Source organism: Dendropsophus ebraccatus, chromosome 4, assembly GCF_027789765.1.
Source record: "Dendropsophus ebraccatus isolate aDenEbr1 chromosome 4, aDenEbr1.pat, whole genome shotgun sequence".
NCBI lineage: Eukaryota > Metazoa > Chordata > Amphibia > Anura > Hylidae > Dendropsophus > Dendropsophus ebraccatus.
In genome coordinates this window covers 27525058-27545238 of record NC_091457.1, presented here as the reverse complement: position 1 = coordinate 27545238, position 20181 = coordinate 27525058, and the positions used below count along the sequence as shown (strand labels likewise).

The 20181-nt window shown below is 44.8% G+C and overlaps 1 protein-coding gene across 2 annotated transcripts in view; it reads left to right on the top strand.

Moving 5' to 3' along the window:
- The first annotated feature begins 876 nt into the window (after nucleotides 1–876).
- CHST1 (carbohydrate sulfotransferase 1) overlaps nucleotides 877–20181 on the top strand; it is an 89132-nt gene continuing 69827 nt past the window's right edge. For both annotated transcript variants that reach the window (XM_069968215.1, XM_069968213.1), the window contains exon 1: nucleotides 877–943. The gene's annotated coding sequence lies outside the window, so the exon portion shown is untranslated. The remainder of the gene's footprint in view (nucleotides 944–20181) is intronic.

The window sequence follows — 20181 nt, the reverse complement described above, 5'->3', positions numbered from 1 at the left end:
TCTGTCAGCTCTCCTGTGTGGTGTAGTATAGAGGATCTGTCAGCTCTCCTGTGTGGTGTAGTATAGAGGATCTGTCAGCTCTCCTGTATGGTGTAGTATAGAGGATCTGTCAGCTCTCCTGTGTGATGTAGTATAGAGGATCTGTCAGCTCTCCTGTGTGGTGTAGTATAGAGGATCTGTCCTGTGTGGTGTAGTATAGAGAATCTGTCAGCTCTCCTGTGTGGTGTAGTATAGAGGATCTGTCAGCTCTCCTGTGTGGTGTAGTATAGAGGATATGTCAGCTCTCCTGTGTGATGTAGTATAGATGATCTGTCAGCTCTCCTGTGTGATGTAGTATAGAGGATCTGTCAGCTCTCATGTGTGGTGTAGTATACAGGATCTGTCAGCTCTCCTGTGTGGTGTAGTATAGAGGATCTGTCAGCTCTCCTGTGTGGTTTAGTATAGAGGATCTGTCAGCTCTCCTGTGTGGTGTAGTATACAGGATCTGTCAGCTCTCCTGTGTGGTGTAGTATAGAGGATCTGTCAGCTCTCCTGTGTGGTGTAGTATAGAGGATCTGACAGCTCTCCTGTGTGGTGTAGTATACAGGATCTGTCAGCTCTCCTGTGTGGTGTAGTATAGAGGATCTGTCAGCTCTCCTGTGTGGTGTAGTATAGAGGATCTGTCCTGTGTGTTGTAGTATAGAGGATCTGTCAGCTCTCCTGTGTGGTGTAGTATAGAGGATCTGTCCTGTGTGTTGTAGTATAAAGGATCTGTCAGCTCCCCTGTGTTATGAAATGTTTTTTATATTTTCTATGTTTAATGTTCCTTTAATATTTTTCATCTTTTTTCTAGCATTTTTTCTAATAATGGCCAAGGAATTCTGGCATTTGGATAGTATCATTAGTATTAATACATATAATCTGGGCCGGCATTCTGTAGAGGTATATGTCGTGACTTATGCAGGTGAGGATAATGTATAGTATTACATTCTCTGTAATAATGTCTGTGAGTGAAATAAGTGTCTACTCTGTAATTTACTGGAATATTTCTCTGGATGGAGCAGTGTATTCTGGAAAGTTCATCAGGCACAAGAAAGCACTTACAGCAGGCAAATATTTATTTACTGCAAGGCTCTGACCTTAACAGAACCATCATATTCCTTAGGGTGGGTTCACCCTTTGCAGAACCTTGTTCTTTTTGTCTTGTTTTTTTGTTTGTTTGTTTGTTTTTGTTAAACAAACCTACAGCGATCAAATGGTAAATGTAAAGGCCCTATTCCACCAACAGATCTGACGACAGATTATCTGCCAAAGATTTGAAGCCAAACCCAGAAACAGACAATAATTAGAGAACAGGTCATAAAGGAAAGACTGAGATTTCTCCTCTTTTCATATCCACTCCTGGGTTTGGCTTCAAATCTTTGGCAGATAATCTGTCGTCAGATCTGTTGGTGGAATAGGGCCTTAAGGGCCCGTTCACATGGAAAAAGGGGATGGAATTTCAAGCAGAGCCCGTGCCGCAGCGCCACTTGAAATTCAGCTTGTCCCTTTGATTGAATGGGATGTCTCGTGCGCCTCTACTCTCCGCCCAAAGAATTTACATGTCAATTGGTGCTCCTTTCAGGTATCTCCCCCAAGTAGGAGTACAAGTACCGCCAGTAGGTATATAGGTGCCCTCCCCAGTATGCAGTAATTCCTTTATAAGTAGCCAGGTACCTACCAGTAGTTAGTTGACCTCCTGCAGGTGGCTTGGTGTCCTCCATAGGTAGATAGGTTCCCCCTAGTAGATAGCTGGTGTCCTAGTAGGTAGTTTCCTCCCTGTGGGTAGACAGGTGCCCTAGTATATATATATGCCTCAGTAGGCAGTAGCCATTTAGTATCAAGGTATATCACTTTCATCCAATGCTCCACTCTCAATGATTATTAATTTTTATCCCTTTGTAACCTTGCTTTTTCTTGTTACTGCTTCCTTTTTATTTATTTCCCGTGCATTTTTTATGTTAACAATTTCTAGTTTTCCTTGGCCTCACCGTATGTTTTCCTTTTATAACATTTCAACTATATTTATATTTGCTTCACATTTAACTAGGAACAACCAGCATCTTTTGACACACTCTTTCCACCTTAAGGTTACAAACCCACTTGCCGGATCTGCAGCGAGTCTCCTTGCGAGACTCGCTGCAGATCCTGGCCCTATACTTTCAATAGCAGAGAAACTCGCAGCAGAGATGTACATCCCTGCTGCGATTTTGTCTGCAGCCCGCACGAGGCTGAAGTTGGTTTCTTATTCGGCCAGTTTCTTATTCGGGGCTGAAGTTGGTTTCTTATTCGGCAGTTTCTTATTCAGAGGATTTTTCTTTTTCCTGTTTTAGCTATTATTCTTACAGAAAATGTATAATATTCATACCCTACCGTAAGTGAGGGGCCCTGAGAGGACTGGTGATAAAAATGGCAAAAAAGACCCCGACGGTTGGCATAAAAATGGGCATGAAAGTAAAACCACAAAATTATTATTTAAAAATAAAATTGACTTTGGGCCACTGATCTCACACTGATAATACACAGAGAGGGATGCCCCGCATCACATCCAAGAGAGTCCAGCCTGGCCCAAAGTGGTTCTGGGTATAAAAACTGGCATCAAAGTGGGCAGATGGGCATTTTTGTCCTATTTTGAATAAGTAACAGGTGTTTTCAAAGGGTTAAATGAGTTTGGGCCACTGATCTCACACTAATAATACACAGAGAGGGATGCCCCGCATCATTTCCAACAGAGTCCAGCCTGGCCCAAAGTGGTTCTGGGTATAAAAACTGGCATCAAAGTGGGCACATAGCCATTTTTCATGATTTGAATAAGTAACAGCTGTTTTCAAAGGGTTAAATGAGTTTGGGCCACTGATCTCGCACTACGTACACACAGATAGGCATGCCCCGCATCATATCCAAGAGAGTCCAGCCTGGCCCAAAGTGGTTCTGGGTATAAAAACTGGCATCAAAGTGGGCAGATGGGCATTTTTGTCCTATTTTGAATAAGTAACAGGTGTTTTCAAAGGGTTAAATGAGTTTGGGCCACTGATCTCACACTGATAATACACAGAGAGGGATGCCCCGCATCACATCCAACAGAGTCCAGCCTGGCCCAAAGTGGTTCTGGGTATAAAAACTGGCATCAAAGTGGGCAGATTGGCATTTTTTCCTAATTTGAATAAGTAACAGCTGTTTTCAAAGGGTTAAATGAGTTTGGGCCACGGATCTCACACTGATAATACACAGAGAGGGATGCCCCACATCACACTGATAATACACAGAGAGGGATCCCCCGCATCACACTGATAATACACAGAGAGGGATGCCCTGTGGGTCCTTACCAGACTTTGGAGCAAATGCCAAACTTTACTGAAACGGTAATGAGGATTAAGGTAAAACACACCTTTATCCATGGTGTTTTTGGTGCAATAGGGAGCTATCAGCAGTTTACATTAATCTAACTGGCTGACAGTTCCCCTTTAATAATGGTCATTATTTGCCCTTATTTTTACTTTGTTTAAACATAGCCTAAAGGGGTATTCCTGGAAAAATTGAAAAAAAAAAGAACCAAAATTAACCCTTAATTAAAGAACTTATATATTCCTTGTTGGCTTTACTCGGAGATTGCTGGTCCAGTCACATGATGCAACCTTTCTTACAGTGATGTCCTACTTCCTTTCATCTTCTTGGGTATGGTGACGTCAGCACTTGGGGGCAAAGCCATCTCTCGTACCCAGAACGGCCTTCCTACACGTGCGCAGTGCGATCATTAGTATTGCAGCATGCATCTGCTAATCCCACTGGGTACAGGGACATCAATGCTCCCGTAATCAGGTTCTGCTGGCTACAAGGGCGGTCTTACTGGCTACAAAGGGGTCCTATATGGCTACAAGTGGACCCTGACATTGCAGGCAACACATAGGACAAATATATTTCAATGGCCCTGTTCACACATCTGTACAAGTGTTCAGGTCCACGTCCCGCGCTACAAAAAAATAAAGGATAGATTATAGTGCGGACTTGCATTTGCGGCACGAATCATTGTCTTCTACATAGTGCTCCGTAAACTGCGTAGCACTGTTACTGCACATTCATAGTGCGGTCCACCATTACAGGTCCGTATTCACTGGCTGAACTATGGATGTGTGAATGAGGCCTAACAAAGCCTAAAGCAGACCTGTCAGCAGAAAACATTGCTGCAGGTATTGTTATTATAGAAATGTATTCAGGGTTAGCCGAGAAATGTTTAATAAGACGAGATGGGACAGCGAATTCCGGGATCCTGTTATGCTGACAAATGCTTCCTGAGTACTTTAGCCCTGTTTGCTTAAAGGGGTAGTGCGGCGCTAAACATTTATTCACAAAATACCCAGAACCACTTTAGGCCAGGCGGGACTCTCTTGGATGTGATGCGGGGCATGCCTATCTGTGTGTAAGTAGTGTGAGATCAGTGGCCCAAACTCATTTAACCCTTTGAAAACAGCTGTTACTTATTCAAATCAGGAAAAAATTCCAATCTGCCCACTTTGATGCCAGTTTTTATACCCAGAACCAGTTTGGGCCAGGCTGGACTCTGTTGGATGTGATGCGGGGGATCCCTCTCTGTATATTATCAGTGTGAGATCAGTGGCCCAAACTCATTTAACCCTTTGAAAATACCTGTTACTTATTCAAATTAGGAAAAAAATGGCTATGTGCCCACTTTGATGCCAGTTTTTATACCCAGAACCACTTTGGGCCAGGCTGGACTCTCTTGGATGTGATGCGGGGCATCCCTCTCTGTGTAATATCAATGTGAGATCCGTGGCCCAAACTCATTTAACCCTTTGAAAACAGCTGTTACTTATTCAAATTAGGAAAAAATGCCAATCTGCCCACTTTGATGCCAGTTTTTATACCCAGAACCACTTTGGGCCAGGCTGGACTCTCTTGGATGTGATGCGGGGCATCCCTCTCTGTGTATTATCAGTGTGAGATCAGTGGCCCAAACTCATTTAACCCTTTGAAAATAGCTGTTACTTATTCAAATCAGGAAAAAATGCCAATCTGCCCACTTTGATGCCAGTTTTTATACCCAGAACCACTTTGGGCCAGGCTGGACTCTGTTGGATGTGATGCGGGGCATGCCTATCTGTGTATTATCAGTGTGAGATCAGTGGCCCAAAGTCAATTTTATTTTTAAATAATAATTTTGGGGTTTTACTTTCATGCCCATTTTTATGCCAACCGTGGGGTCTTTTTTGCCATTTTTATCACCAGTCCTCTCAGGGCCCCTAACTTACGGTAGGGTATGAATATTATACATTTTCTGTAAGAATAATAGCTAAAACAGGAAAAAGAAAAATCCTCTGAATAAGAAACTGCCGAATAAGAAACCAACTTCAGCCCCGAATAAGAAACTGGCCGAATAAGAAACCAACTTCAGCCTCGTGCAGCCCGCCCCATTAACCCCCCGGCCGCCGGACATTATACATTACCGGGTCCCCGTTCCTGCTTGCTTCGGGGCTCCCGGTGTCTTCACGGCCCGCCCGGCCAATCAGTGCGCTGCGGCGGGGCAGCGCACTGATTGGCCGGGCGGAACGTGCCGGGAACCGCTGAAGCAAGCAGGAACCGGGATCAGGTAATGTATATCGCCCCCAGCCCCCGGCCGCACGATCGCCCCCAGCCCCGCAGCCCCCGACCGCACGATCGCCCGCAGCCCCCGGCCGCACGATCGCCCCCAGCCCCGCAGCCCCCGACCGCACCATCGCCCGCAGCCCCCGGCCGCACGATCGCCCCCAGCCCCGCAGCCCCCGACCGCACCATCGCCCGCAGCCCCCGGCCGCACGATCGCCCCCAGCCCCGCAGCCCCCGGCCGCACGATCGCCCCCAGCCCTGCAGCCCCCGACCTCACGATCGCCCCCAGCATCGCAGCCCCCGGCCGCACGATCGCCCCCAGCGGGCGATCGTGCAGCCGGGGGCTGCGGGGCTGCGGGCGATCATGCAGCCGGGGGCTGCGGAGCTGCGGAGCTGCGGGCGATCGTGCGGCCGGGGGCTGGGGGGCTGCAGGCGATCGTGCGGCCGGGGGCTGCGGGGCTGCAGGCGATCGTGCGGCCGGGGGCTGCGGGGCTGGGGGCGATCGTGCGGCCGGGGGCTGCGGGGCGATCGGGGCTGCAGGGGGGCGGGCAGGATATACATTACCAGGTCCCCGCTCCTGCTTGCTTCGGCGGCTCCCGGCACGTTCCGCCCGGCCAATCAGTGCGCTGCCCCGCCGCAGCGCACTGATTGGCCGGGCGGGCTGTGAAGACACCGGGAGCCCCGAAGCAAGCAGGAACGGGGACCCGGTAATGTATAATGTCCGGCGGCCAGGGGGTTAATGGGGCGGGCTGCAGACAAAATCGCAGCAGGGATGTACATCCCTGCTGCGAGTTTCTCTGCTATTGAAAGTATAGGGCCAGGATCTGCAGCGAGTCTCGCTGCAAAAACGCAGCAAGGAGACTCGCTGCAGATCCGGCAAGTGGGTTTGTAACCTAAAGGAATATTAAAATCCTTTCCTCTGTTCTATTTGACAACTCTCTTCTCAGTGCCTCTCCAATTCCACAGCTCAGTAAGGTCTGTAAAATCTTTTCGTTTTACCTACAGATGTTTTTAGATGTGTTAGGTTTTGTTAGAGAAATGCAAATTACAATATGTTTCTCCAGCTCTTGCACAGCTACTCTCTCAGTCCTCGGTGTCAGGGCCTGCTTTGTGTTGTAGTTTAGCAATAGATAGAGAAGGCAGGTCTCGGCCACTCATTTATACTTTTTATAATTTTTGTTCAAAATTTATCACATTATGGCTTTAAATCAACAAAAATGACTATAAGTATGGAAGGAAAGCGTTCTTTATGGAGAGTGTAACCTTCACTAGATGACACTGTCCTCTAGAGAGCTGTGCTCACGTTATGTAAGTGACAGATGTCAGGTCTGTGCATGTACTGTGACCCCAGAATAGATCACACATACAGGTTACAGTAACACGCCGCAGACCTCAGTTCGTGGACCCGTTGCCATGGCAACGAGACTTAAATAGTCCTGTTGACATCCTGCCACTCTTCTCCTGGTACACCCTCATGCCCCTTTCACAGACATGCCCTGGGCAGTCTCTTATCAACCAACGAAAGGAAAAATAACCCATTCTTTTACATTATATAAAAAAAAAATGAAAAAAAAAAATATCAAAATGTCTCCTTTGGTAGCAAGTCGACTAATTTATTTGCTACCCAGGGGCCCTGAACCTGTCAAATTACGTCCTATTCATATTTGATGTTCTTGGTATGTAAATGTCAGAAATGTTAATTTGAAGCCTTAATGTTACAGACGCCAATATACCTGCAGGCTAAAGGCTGTAATGTAATACAATGCACCCGGCGTGTAGCTAGTAATGACTGTAATGAAAATGTCGAGGTCAGCAGAAAATGGCGACATTTCCTGGATATGATTTACCTTTAGGGATAAAACGGATGTCCCGGGGGGAGCGTGTAGCATGGAGGTCCAGCAGGGTTCCTGTTCTCTGAGCTAGAATGCTGAGAGTAGGAATCCCTGTGTACAGTATGGTCTCCTTGGCTGAGGTCTTTCACCAACTCTCCCACACTTCTGATATTTCACTCTGAATTCCCCACATCTCTTTTATATAAAAAAAAGAGCCAGTGGAGCCTCATTAAGGAGTCTCAAAACACTCTTAAATGAGGCTCCACTCTTAAATAAGTCTCCACAGGCCCCTTTTTTTTTTTTTTTTTTGCATATTTGTATTTCTTAGGGACCAATGCACCAAGGGTTTCACTGTATTGAGCGCTTTAACCTGCAGCCAACAATGTTACCGTTTGGCTGGTGTCCCTGAGATCAGTGATCTGTTTCTCTTATGGCTCTACTAGGCATTGCTCCCACCTAGCCAGAATCCTGCTCCACACTGATGAGGGGCAACACCCCGAAACAGCTCTCAGTTTATGGATACCTGGTCTTGGTTACTTCCTTGTCATTATATTGACATATAGGGCCACTTAAAGGGGTAGTGCGGCGCTCAGCAATTATTTACAGAATAACACACATTACAAAGTTATACAACTTTGTAATGTATGTTATGTCTGTGAATCGCCCCCTTCCTGTGTCTCCCCACCCCTGCACGTGTACCCGGAAGTGTGGTGCGATATACATAGGTGAAGAAAAAAAGTGGTGGATTCCGGCACTCCAGACGTGAGATTAAAACTTAGCTTTTAATAAATATACATTAAAATAGGATGTCACTAGACGGACCAACGCGTTTCACGCAACTGCGCTTAATCACGGTCTGAGTGTGAGTGAACAAAAAGTTAGTTAAAAGCACAAGGCATCCAATTGTGTGGAGATCACGTCATGATACATGGGGGTGGATCCTGGGGTAATAAGAATAAGTTAACCCTTTTGGATCCAGAATACCCGGTGCACTTGCAATGGCAGAAACACTATACATGGGGGTATTGGAAAATCATAAATAATGAAATAACAAGTCATTTTTGTAATTCATCCCCCTAGGTCTGCGTGTGTCTAGGCGGAAGATAGTTTCAGCTTCTCTATGTAGCAGAATCTTGCGCCAATCTCCTCCTCTATGTGGTTTACTGACTTTAATTATGCCATAGAAACCAAATGTTTCTAAGCTGCCACCATGTACTTCAAGAAAATGTTTTACTGCACCAGAAGAATTCGTGGTGCTGCCCTTTCGTATGCCGGCAATGTGCTCACTGATGCGGTTTTTCAGTTTTCTAATAGTGCAACCGACATATTTGAGGTTACACTGGTTGCATTCAATGATGTAGATAACATGGTTGCTTTCGCAATTAATGAAATTAGTGATCTCATAGGATTTGGTGTTAGTACTGTCTGTGTAGCGTTTTCTGATGTTAGTGTGAACACAGACCTGGCAGCGACTAAGACCACACCTGAAATTCCCCTTAATGTTGTTGACATTGCTTGTCTTAGGAGCATGATACATGCTGGGGGATAAAATATCTCCCAGGGATTTGCCTTTACGTGCTACACATCTGTGGCCTTGCTCTAAAATTTCCGCCAGAGTATCATCTTGTCCCAAAATAGATAAATTTTTGTTTAATATGTTTATGATATCAGGGTACTCGGGGGAATAGGTGGTAGAGAAGGTAAGAGGATGGGATTCTTTTATATCCATATTAGCAGGGTCATTGTTCACACAACCGTGTAACAGAGTGCCCCTGTGTTTATTATCTACAATCCTCCTGGCTCTTTTGAGATGATTCCCAGTGTAGCCCCGGGCACGCAATCGCTTTGATGCCAGTTCACACTGGATGTTGTATTCTGCTGCATCAGAGCAAGTGCGTTTTACACGGGTGAGTTCACCAACTGGTATTGCTCGGATCGTGTGTTGGGGATGTTGACTAGATGCGTGCAGTATGGTGTTGCCGGCTGTAGGTTTCCTGTATATTGATGTACATACGCCGGTGCCTGATATGGACGTTGTGAGATTTATGTCCAAAAATGCCATACTAGTAGGGTGGTGATGGTGAGTGAAGGAGAGATTCAAGTTATTGTTATTAATGTATTCGATAAAACTCTCAATGTTTGTAGGATCTCCCTCCCAGACCAACAAGAGATCATCTATGAAACGACCATACCATTTTATGCATTGAAGGAATGGGTTGATAGGGCAAAAGATGTATGTGGCTTCCCACCATGCCATGTAAAGACTGTCGAGAGTTGGTGAGAAACGTGCCCCCATAGGGGCTCCCCTGATCCCCTGACATCAATAATATATTCTTTCAGTTCATTAGAATAATTACTGTACCTATATAGATGATAGGCCAGAGCAGTTATGGCAAGATCATGGGGGATCGAAGGATATAGGGCTGTCACATCACAGGTCAGCCAAGTAAAACTCCAAGACCACGCAAAATTATTAAAAGCTGTGAGTACAGACCCTGAATCTTTTAAGTAGCCCGGCACACGTGTCACCAGGGGTTGTAAAAGCTTGTCAACCCATTCACATATTCGCTCATTGAGCGAACCCACCCCCGATATTATGGGACGCAATGGTGAAGGAAGTAGCCCCTTATGAACTTTTGGAAGTCCATAAAATATGGATAGGGTGGGGTGTGACGGTATAAGGTAATCCGCTTGTTTCTCATCCAGAATACCCAGGGCAACGCCCTCTTGTACAAGATTTTTAAGACTGACCATGAATTCAACAGTGGGGTCATGGGAGAGTCTTTTATAAGTGGACATATCATTCAAGATAGTATATGCCGTTTCTTCATATGTTTGAGAATTCATAACTACGATTTTTCCCCCCTTGTCCGCCATTTTGATAACAATATTTTTATTTGCCTGTAATTCTTTAATGGCTTGCCTTTCTGATCTAGTTGTGTTCAGTTGGTGGCTGTTCACACAGGATTTGTAATGCAAATTTCTGAGATCTCTCTCCATGGCGTGTTGGAATTCATCTAGCGCAGTTACCCGGGACTTCAGAGGATAGTATGTGGGGTTGGAGGTATGTATGTGTACACTATGTAACTCTTTTTCTTTCTCCAATCTGCCTTCATATTCCAGGTCCAGTAACTCGGTTAGATTAACTTGTTCTGAAAATAATAAATTGATGAATTCATTTTCATATGAGGCATGAGATTTGGGGTTAAGAATATTGGTGTGCCCTTGACATGAGTCATAAAAATGACGCTTCAGTGTGAGCAACCTTGCAAACTTGTTTAAGGTTGTGTGGTCTTAGTCGCTGCCAGGTCTGTGTTCACACTAACATCAGAAAACGCTACACAGACAGTACTAACACCAAATCCTATGAGATCACTAATTTCATTAATTGCGAAAGCAACCATGTTATCTACATCATTGAATGCAACCAGTGTAACCTCAAATATGTCGGTTGCACTATTAGAAAACTGAAAAACCGCATCAGTGAGCACATTGCCGGCATACGAAAGGGCAGCACCACGAATTCTTCTGGTGCAGTAAAACATTTTCTTGAAGTACATGGTGGCAGCTTAGAAACATTTGGTTTCTATGGCATAATTAAAGTCAGTAAACCACATAGAGGAGGAGATTGGCGCAAGATTCTGCTACATAGAGAAGCTGAAACTATCTTCCGCCTAGACACACGCAGACCTAGGGGGATGAATTACAAAAATGACTTGTTATTTCATTATTTATGATTTTCCAATACCCCCATGTATAGTGTTTCTGCCATTGCAAGTGCACCGGGTATTCTGGATCCAAAAGGGTTAACATATTCTTATTACCCCAGGATCCACCCCCATGTATCATGACGTGATCTCCACACAATTGGATGCCTTGTGTTTTTAACTAACTTTTTGTTCACTCACACTCAGACCATGATTAAGCGCAGTTGCGTGAAATGCGTTGGTCCGTCTAGTGACATCCTATTTTAATGTATATTTATTAAAAGCTAAGTTTTAATCTCACGTCTGGAGTGCCGGAATCCCCCACTTTTTTACTACGTTCAGTAATCAGTGCCTAGCCAGCACCGGACATCCGTGAACCCTCCACTCTTCGTGATTGCTGCAAGGAAGACAACGCCTAGGTGAGCCGAATCCCAACTTACTCTTTTTTCTCTGCGATATACATACCTGATCCGTGTCGACCCCCGTCTTCTGTCGATGCAATCTTCGGGAGGCCGGCCGACTCGCTGCAGCCGGCCCGCATGCCGGCCCCCCTCTGCAGCGTCATCAGCTGCTCAGCCGCGATTGGCTGAGCATAACTGTGAGAATAATCGCGGCTGAGCACAGCTATGACGCGGCAGAGGGAGGCCGGCAGGAGCGGGTCGGCCAGCCTCCCGAAGATGACGTCTTTGAAGAAGATCGCGGACGGGGTCGGTCGACACGGATCAGGTATGTATAGCGCACCACACTTCCAGGTACACGTGCGGGGGTGGGGGGACACGGGAAGGGGGCGATTCACAGACATAACATACATTACAAAGTTGTATAACTTTGTAATGTGTGTTATTCTGTGAATAATGGTGATGGTTTAGTGATTTCCCTACAGGAGCCATCCCTTGACTGTGTCCTTCCTGGGGGGATATCTGGCTAGTCCTGTGTTTCGAGACTCTTAGGACCCTATTCCACCGGACGATTATCGTTCAGATTATTGTTAAATCGTTTGAATCTAAACAATAATCGTTTGGTTGAAATGCAGTTAACGATTAACGACCGAACCAGAAATCGTTAATCGCTTTATAAGACCTGGACCTATTTTTATCGCTGCTCGTTCGCAAAACGTTTGCAAATCGTTCGCATTGAATAAGACGTCGTTCAGTCGTTCGCAGTAGATACAAATGCAATAGCGAGGAAATAGTGAAGAAAAAAACGATTGCAAATACGATCATAAGTAATGATTATCGCTCCATGGAAATGAGTGAACGTTTTCAGGTCTTTTGCAATAGCGGTCGTTTGAGATCGTTAATCGTTAACGATTACGCGAATGATAGTTGTCCGGTGGAATAGGGCCCTTACATGAGTCTCCACAGGCTCTTTTTTTAAATATTTCTATTTCCCCGGGAGCAATGCACCTAGGATTTCACTGTATTGAGCGCTTTAACCAGCAGCCGACAGTGTTATCTTTGGCTGTTCTCCCTGAGATCAGTGATCTGTTTCCCGTATACATCTCTTTTATGTCTATTCCTCTCTATACCCCTACTCCAATGTCATGGTTTATAAAATTATCGTTGAAAGTGGATGTTTCACCAACAAACTTAGCCCGTTCACAGTTTATGGATAAGTATATAGGGTATAACTCTGTCTGGGGTTTCTACATATGCTGTCCGAATGTGGTCACACATACCAACCACTACGTCAATCACTTCCTATGGGGATAGCCATGTGCTGTACTTCAATCTGACTCTCACTCCATTCCGATGGGAGTGACTGGAGGTTCTGACTACTGGGACCCCCCAACCATTTTCTTGTGTTGTTGATGGGACAATTCCTTTTAAAGCGTTCTATAACAAAAAATACTTGCAGCTCATGACCTGTCTGTACTCATCTATCTTTGTCAGGCCCATAGAGTTGAAGAGAGCAATAGTGCATGTGTCTGATACCTTTTCTATTTTAATGGGGGCACTGGACCCCGGTTCTTGTGATCAGTAAGGATCCATACAGTTGCACTCCCACCAATCACTTATCACCTCTTGTTGAAACCCCCCTTACGGGCCAAATGTACAGTATACATTTATATTATGGAATCCGCTAGTCCTACAGACAAAGGCATTAAAACCTTGGGATTCTATCAGATTATGCTGGGATTCGTACAAAACAGATGGCTCGTAGCTGTCACAGCATCAGTAATAAAGGAAGTCATGACGCTGGTGTGAACAGAGCCTAATGATCTGTTTACACTGTTCTTTGCCTTCATGGGAGGGGGTTCCTGGGTTTTGTCACTTTTGACTGCAAGAACAGAACAGCATTCATCTGTTAGATCGTGATAGTTTTCACAGTAAATCTGACAATGGCTGTTTTTATATATTTATTTATTTATTTATATGCCCCCCCCCCCCCCCCTCCCCTATGCTGGTATGTCACTTAAAGTGGTTGTCTGTTGGCCTTTTTAAATACATTGCTGCTGTTGCATATAAAACAATAAACATGTGATTCTTACCTCTTTGCGCTCCCTCTGTGTCCTCCTCTGGTGTCTCCGATGTCCCCTGCAAACCTCAGAGTCCGCTTAGCTGGATGTCACTCCCAAGGTGAGTTAGTTTTGGAAGCAGAGGCTCTGCAATCAACAGGGAACACTAGTGACACCAGAAGAGGACATTGGGGGAGCGTGGAAAGGTAAGGATAACATGTTTATCGTTTTATATGCACCAGCAGCAATATATTAAAGCGACTCTGTACCCACAATCTGTCCCCCCAAACCACTTGTACCTTCGGATAGCTGCTTTTAATCCAAGATCTGTCCTGGGGTCTGTTCGGCAGGTGATGCAGTTATTGTCCTAAAAAACAACTTTTAAACTTGCAGTCCTGTGTCAAACGGCCATGGCTTATAGTATCTGTGCCCTAACTTTGCACCACCCCTCCGTCCCTCCTCCCCATCCTCTTCATCATTAGGAATGCCCCTAGAACATTTTTTTCTGTCTGAACATTGCACAGGTACCTTAATGATCCAGCCCATGTGCAGTGTTCACACAGCTGATGAATAGGAGACAATCTGCCTGGAGAATTCCTAATGATGAGGAGGGCAGGGAGGAGGGACAGAGAGGTTGTGCCAGCCTAATGCATAAACAATCTAGGCCACGGCATTTTGGCACAGGGCCGCCAGTTTAAAAGTTTTTTTTCAGGACAAAAACTGCATCACCTGCAGAACGGACCCCAGGACTGATCTTGGATTAAAAGCAGCCATCAAGCCTCAAGCGGTTTGAGGGTCTCAGATTGTGGGTACAGAGTCACTTTAAAAAAGGCCGACTGCCGAGCAAGCCCTTTAAATGTACTATTATGGGATTGTGCAATAACCTCACCATGTGTGGTATCATAGCTAAGCCTGTTATCAAAATGCCTTTGATCCATTTGCACTATGCCCTTCCGAAAGGGCCTGACCTAAAAACTTACGTTCTGGGGGTCATACACAGTACCAATTGGGCGTGGTCATATTCATGTATACACGAACTTCCAGCCGCAGGATGGATTTTACCCTGATGGGGTCAGCATGCTTTGTGACAAGTACCTTTAAATATTGCTAAAACAGGGGTAATAAGCTGGGACTCTCCTAGGCCACTGTAGAAAAACCATAAACTCTTGTGATAGCATTCCTTTGTATATGTTTTTCCAAGAAACATGACTAAGTGATAGTCTAGCTATCCGTACTTAACCCCCGATATACCTTCCCCTTCCCCGTTTCCCTATAATGACACAACACCTGGTTGGAAGGAAAGGCCACAGTAGCCCCATTTATTTAACAAAAATATATAACTTATTCTCTGTATTGCATAAATACTTTCAACATCTTATAACAGTAAAGATGAGAGGGGTTCTTGAAGGCATCCTAATAATTTTCACTGTCAACCTTATGATACCATAACAGATCTCCAATTTACCTTTAGCTGTTTGCACCTGACCCAAAGGTACCCACTGGGAGACCATCAACCGTCCCCGGGGACCCTGCCTATGAGGACCAATTATAACTGCGTAACGCCCAGCCTCAAACTGTTTACCATATCGGGTGTCTATCTGAGGAGAAAGTATGCTTCTTCCCCAATCCACATAAATTGCACAATAACCAAAGCCTTCAAAAGCCCCTTCCCATTTGGCCACTGCTACAGCAAAACCAGTTCCCAAATGTCCTGTAAAAGAAAGAAAAAACAGCACATTTTGGACCAGAAACTGCAAAACTTTAGGGCGGGTGGACGGGACTATTCTGCTTCCAAGCTGAACTGACTGTGCACGTTCTGCCACTCCCCCTCTATATACTCCACCCCCTCCCTCTTGCTAAACCTTACCCCTTTCTGTTCCCAACCAGCTACTCCTGCATCCTCCTCTTGTCATGAGCTTCCTCCATTAACCCTGTGGGACATTACGGGGCTTTCTTTGCATGGCCTACAAGACTGCTTCCACCAGACTCCCTACACCAGCTTGGCGGTCACCCAGAAGACACATTAACAGAATGAAAACCAGTATAATGAGCATAAGGGATAGTGCAAAAAATTCTGTAGAAATTGTGAATTTATCAACTAGAGATGAGACCAAAAATATCTTACGCCTGTTAGGGGGCTCCATGGGCCTCTATGCTTCATCTTGTCGTACCACTCTGGATGCATGCTGTGCTGTTAAAACGTCTTGCCAAAAGCTTTGATCCTAAACCTTTACTCACCTGACCAGTTAGTTTTTTACCTCTAGATGCCAATATTTGGCATTTTAGGGTGGCGCTATTATGCAGGGTGAATATTTCCCTATTTGTAATAGGGCTAACCTTTCCTCTTAAGAAAAGTTTGCTTATTCGTTGCCGAAAAATCTTTGGCCGTCAGCTGTCCACAGCTAATTGCCAGAAAGGGCCGCAATTTTCACGCTATGTAAACAAGTGCCAATCACGGACATGGGTGCTCATGTACAGACAGCCTCGGGCCGTCTAATAGGGCCTGTACTTTTGGGCATCAGATGCAAGAACTACTACATCTTATAGCAGCAGCCTCCTCCTGTTTATTCTGTTCTTCATTCTAAAGATGGAACCAATCTTACAATATATAAAGAACACTGTCTGCATTATTTCTTTGAATTTTTTTGGAATGCCACCACCAGATATAGAACATGCAACATTTGACAGCTTTTCGATTCACAGCTTGGTTTCGAGAGCAGCTTCTGAGCGACTTCCGTTGTGATTGCCGACTATCACTCATGTTTACTGGAGGTGTCAGAGGGTCCTGCTCGTCACTCAGCTTGAATCTACAAAACAATCACATAAAATAAGACAATGGAGAGAAAGATAGAGTGCCAAGAAGCTTTCCTTTCTTCTTCTTATTTCTTCCCTATCCCATCAGCCTTTTATCCCCCCCCCTCCCCATCTCCATCATGAAACTCTTATATTGCAGTATTTCATGTGGAATTATTCTGCCTCAGTGTTGATCAAGATCACTTCTGTACTCTACATACTGCAATACATTTTCTCCTTGTTTATATGTAAAACTTGAAAACTAATAAAACCAACTTATAAAAAAAAAAAAAAAGATCAGCCATTCTGAAGTGCTCCGAGGACTTCTTTGTAGCAATGAATCTTGTGTTTGATGACCCGAACCGCTGTGCTACTGCTAAGGGGGCCTTGCATTATCTTTGCCAGAGAAGGTTTGTGGTTGCGGAACACATTGCAGTGTTACTATGATTTAGGTGGAGCTGCGGGTTGCTTCTGCTATAAAGTGGCTCTCGGGAGCAGAGGGCCGTAGTTGGGACATTCGTTGTAAGAAGAACATCTATTTCTTGCATTCTATTTGCCCAGGAGGAAGCTACAAAATGAAATGGGTTATTCCTGGTAGTATGTAGTATTGCCATAATATAATCACTAGAAGACTAATATTATCTGTCTATATATATATTCCTATGCAGTAATATTAGCAAGACTTCTTTATATTGTATTAGTTAGGCCTGTTTATATATGGAGTCAGGGGTAGACACAGACTGCATAGGGCCCCTGTGCAAAAAATGTGCATGGGCCCTCCATAAGCAAACCACGCCACCACATACCTCAACGTACTCACCTGGCCTAGCGCAGGAATGAACGAACACTGCGCTGGGCAAGGTGAGTATGTGTATGGAGGAGGCTCCGTGGCTGGAGGTACAATACTGCCTCCAGCTGCAAGAGAGATATATGTATGTATATATGTAACTGAAGGTACTCAGACAGTATCCCTCACCTGCAACACTTCTGCCATCCCTGGAGGGGTTGGCAATGCAGGATGCCTGATCTGCTGTGGTGAGGGTGTTGTTGCTTGTCCTGCTTTGATGCTCTGTCCTGAGGATGGGGGGCAGTAGGGTGTTGTGTGTGCTGCTGTAATGCATCTTCCAGGGGGAAGGGGGTTGATATGGAGGGGGGTTGCGGGCCACTATGATCCATACCGCAGTATAATGTGTCGTCGGGTGTGTGTGTGTTATGGGGCCCACTCTTATCCACTATTGCTCCTTAGGGTGTGGGAGGGACTGCTACTGGAGGCACAGGGGGCATTGTTACTATATGGGGACATAGAAGAAATTATTACTATATGGAGGCACGGGGGACATTATTACTATATAGGGACAAAATTAACACTATTACTTTATGGGGGACAGGGCACATTGTTACTATATGGGCATAGGGACAACTATTACTATATGGGGCACTGTTACTGTGTGAAGGCACTGGGACATTATTACTGGATTATTTTCACTCTTTGGGGGCTCCAGGGACATTGTTTTTGTACAGGAGGACAGTTGGGGGCATTACATGGGGCACAGCAGGCATCATTGATAAGTGAGGGACTGCAGGGGTATTATTTGTCAATGGGGTCACAGTAGAGGCAATATTAGTGAGTGAGGGCACAGTCGGGCCATTTTTAGTGAGGATATTATGTATATTATGGCATATGGAGCCAACTGCCCAAGGTATGGAGCCAAATCCTCGTTCTCCCTGCAGTGCGGATGCTGAACAGCTGATCATCAGGAGTACCAGGTGTAGGCACCCTGCCTATTAACTATCAATATCCTATCCAGTGGATACCAATTTATTAAAACTTATTTTCTAAAAGCTCTATACTATTTTCCTGTACAATTCATGATAATATCTGGAATTGCTCCTTAAAGGGTTTGCAGAGCATACACACATATACTCTTTATGAATCTTTTTGTCTTTATGAATAAGGTATTCCAGAGAAAAGAAAGATATGACTTGTAAATTACCTCTATTAAAAAAAAAAAAGTAACTGTCTTATGCCCAATGTGACACTGTCAGAGCAGGCACAACCTCTCCTTGTGTGGACAGTTCCTGACACAGACAGAGGTGGCAGCAGAGAGCACTGTGTCAGAAGTATACAACTTCCTACAGGGCATGCAGCAGCTGATAATTACTAGAAGGCCTACATTTTTTTTATACAAATGTGTATCCTCCTATAGAATAAGGCAATGAGAAAGACCTCACTGGCATAATGATTTTTCATAGAACTATACGTCAAGTAGGATTCTAAGAAAATATGAAATAGTAAGTAAAACATTTGTTCCTGAAAGGGTACGTCCAACCTATGAAACGTGTAGTGGAAATTTTCTTTAAGCTCTGGAGCTTTGCAACATTCACCCTTTTATGAGTTCAGCCCATGGGAAATGATTCAATAATTTAGAGAAATTTTTCACCAGCTCCACACGAAATACCCAATAGCCTGAAACAAGCCATGTATCACGCCATCCAATAAACAGAGCAATATTGCTTCTTTTTTTTTTTTTTTTTTAAAGATTCTCATTTCTGGGCTTTAAAAAGAAAAAAAAAATTGCTCCAATTGTATTTTGGTGGTCAGTTATAAAATGAAAAATGGAAAAAGTGGCAGCAAATGTTGTATTGTGGCATCACATGCCATTTGTCTATGTGAAAGCCTCAGCTGGAAAGGCATGGCGTATGAGTTATAAGGCACTATCCTGTGGATATGTAGTAAGTGTCCCAGATGGGTATTTGCCTTTTACTCCCACTGTGCCCTCTGTCTGTGCATATTCTGTTGTTGGAATTGTTTAAAGGGAATCTAGCAGCAGGTTAACCCATCCTAACCTTGATCGTCTCTTCCCTTCTTCCTCAGCGCCGTTCCCGTGCAGCTAGTCTTTTACTCCTTGGTCCATCAAGTTAGGAGCACTGCCCCGCCCCCATAGCGTCGATCCAGCCCGTTCTACTGATTATCATTAAAAGGCCCTAAAAGGCCTAATGGTGCCCCAATGCTACTAATATTCATACTGGACTGAGGAGTAAAAGACTAACTGCACAGAAACAGCATTGTGGATGAAGGTAACAGACATACCTTCATCCTTGGTGCCTCCTGCACAATAGGGACATATCAGAATATTATACATTGAGCATCCCCCTGCCATCATCCTCTCCAGCAGCCACAGCCCGCACAGCTCTGGTAGTCGGGTTGTGACATCACCATTTTATCCAGGAAGTGACATCACCATGTTATCCAGGAAGTGACATCCCCATGTTATCCAGGAAGTGACATCACCATGTTATCCAGGAAATGACATCACCATGTTATCCAGGAAGTGAAGCCTTGATGCAGTAGTAAGTGCAGGGAAAAAGGCACTTTATAAGCATTGCCCGTAATAAGTGTATATTTTATAAAGAAAGTCCAAGTCCATATAACTACATACTAGTTTGATAGAGAGAAACAATTAAGTGGTAAGGTATCTGTTCTGATAGATATGTGTGAACGAGTGCTCCTAGGTAAGCTCATTTGCCCAAAGATCGGCTCTGTAAAAGGGCTTTAAAGGGATTTTCCAGGCAAAGCGCATTGATGAGCTACACAGTAAACTAAGACAACTACTTCCCGCCCCATTTACTGTGTAGTGTGGGTACCAACACTACACGATCAACAGGGGGTGCCAGGTGCTGGCCCCCCGACAATCACGGAGTGACTGATGAGCCATCCTGTGGAGTCCAAGAATAATAAATTCCCTTTAAGTGTTGTATATTGCAGGAAATC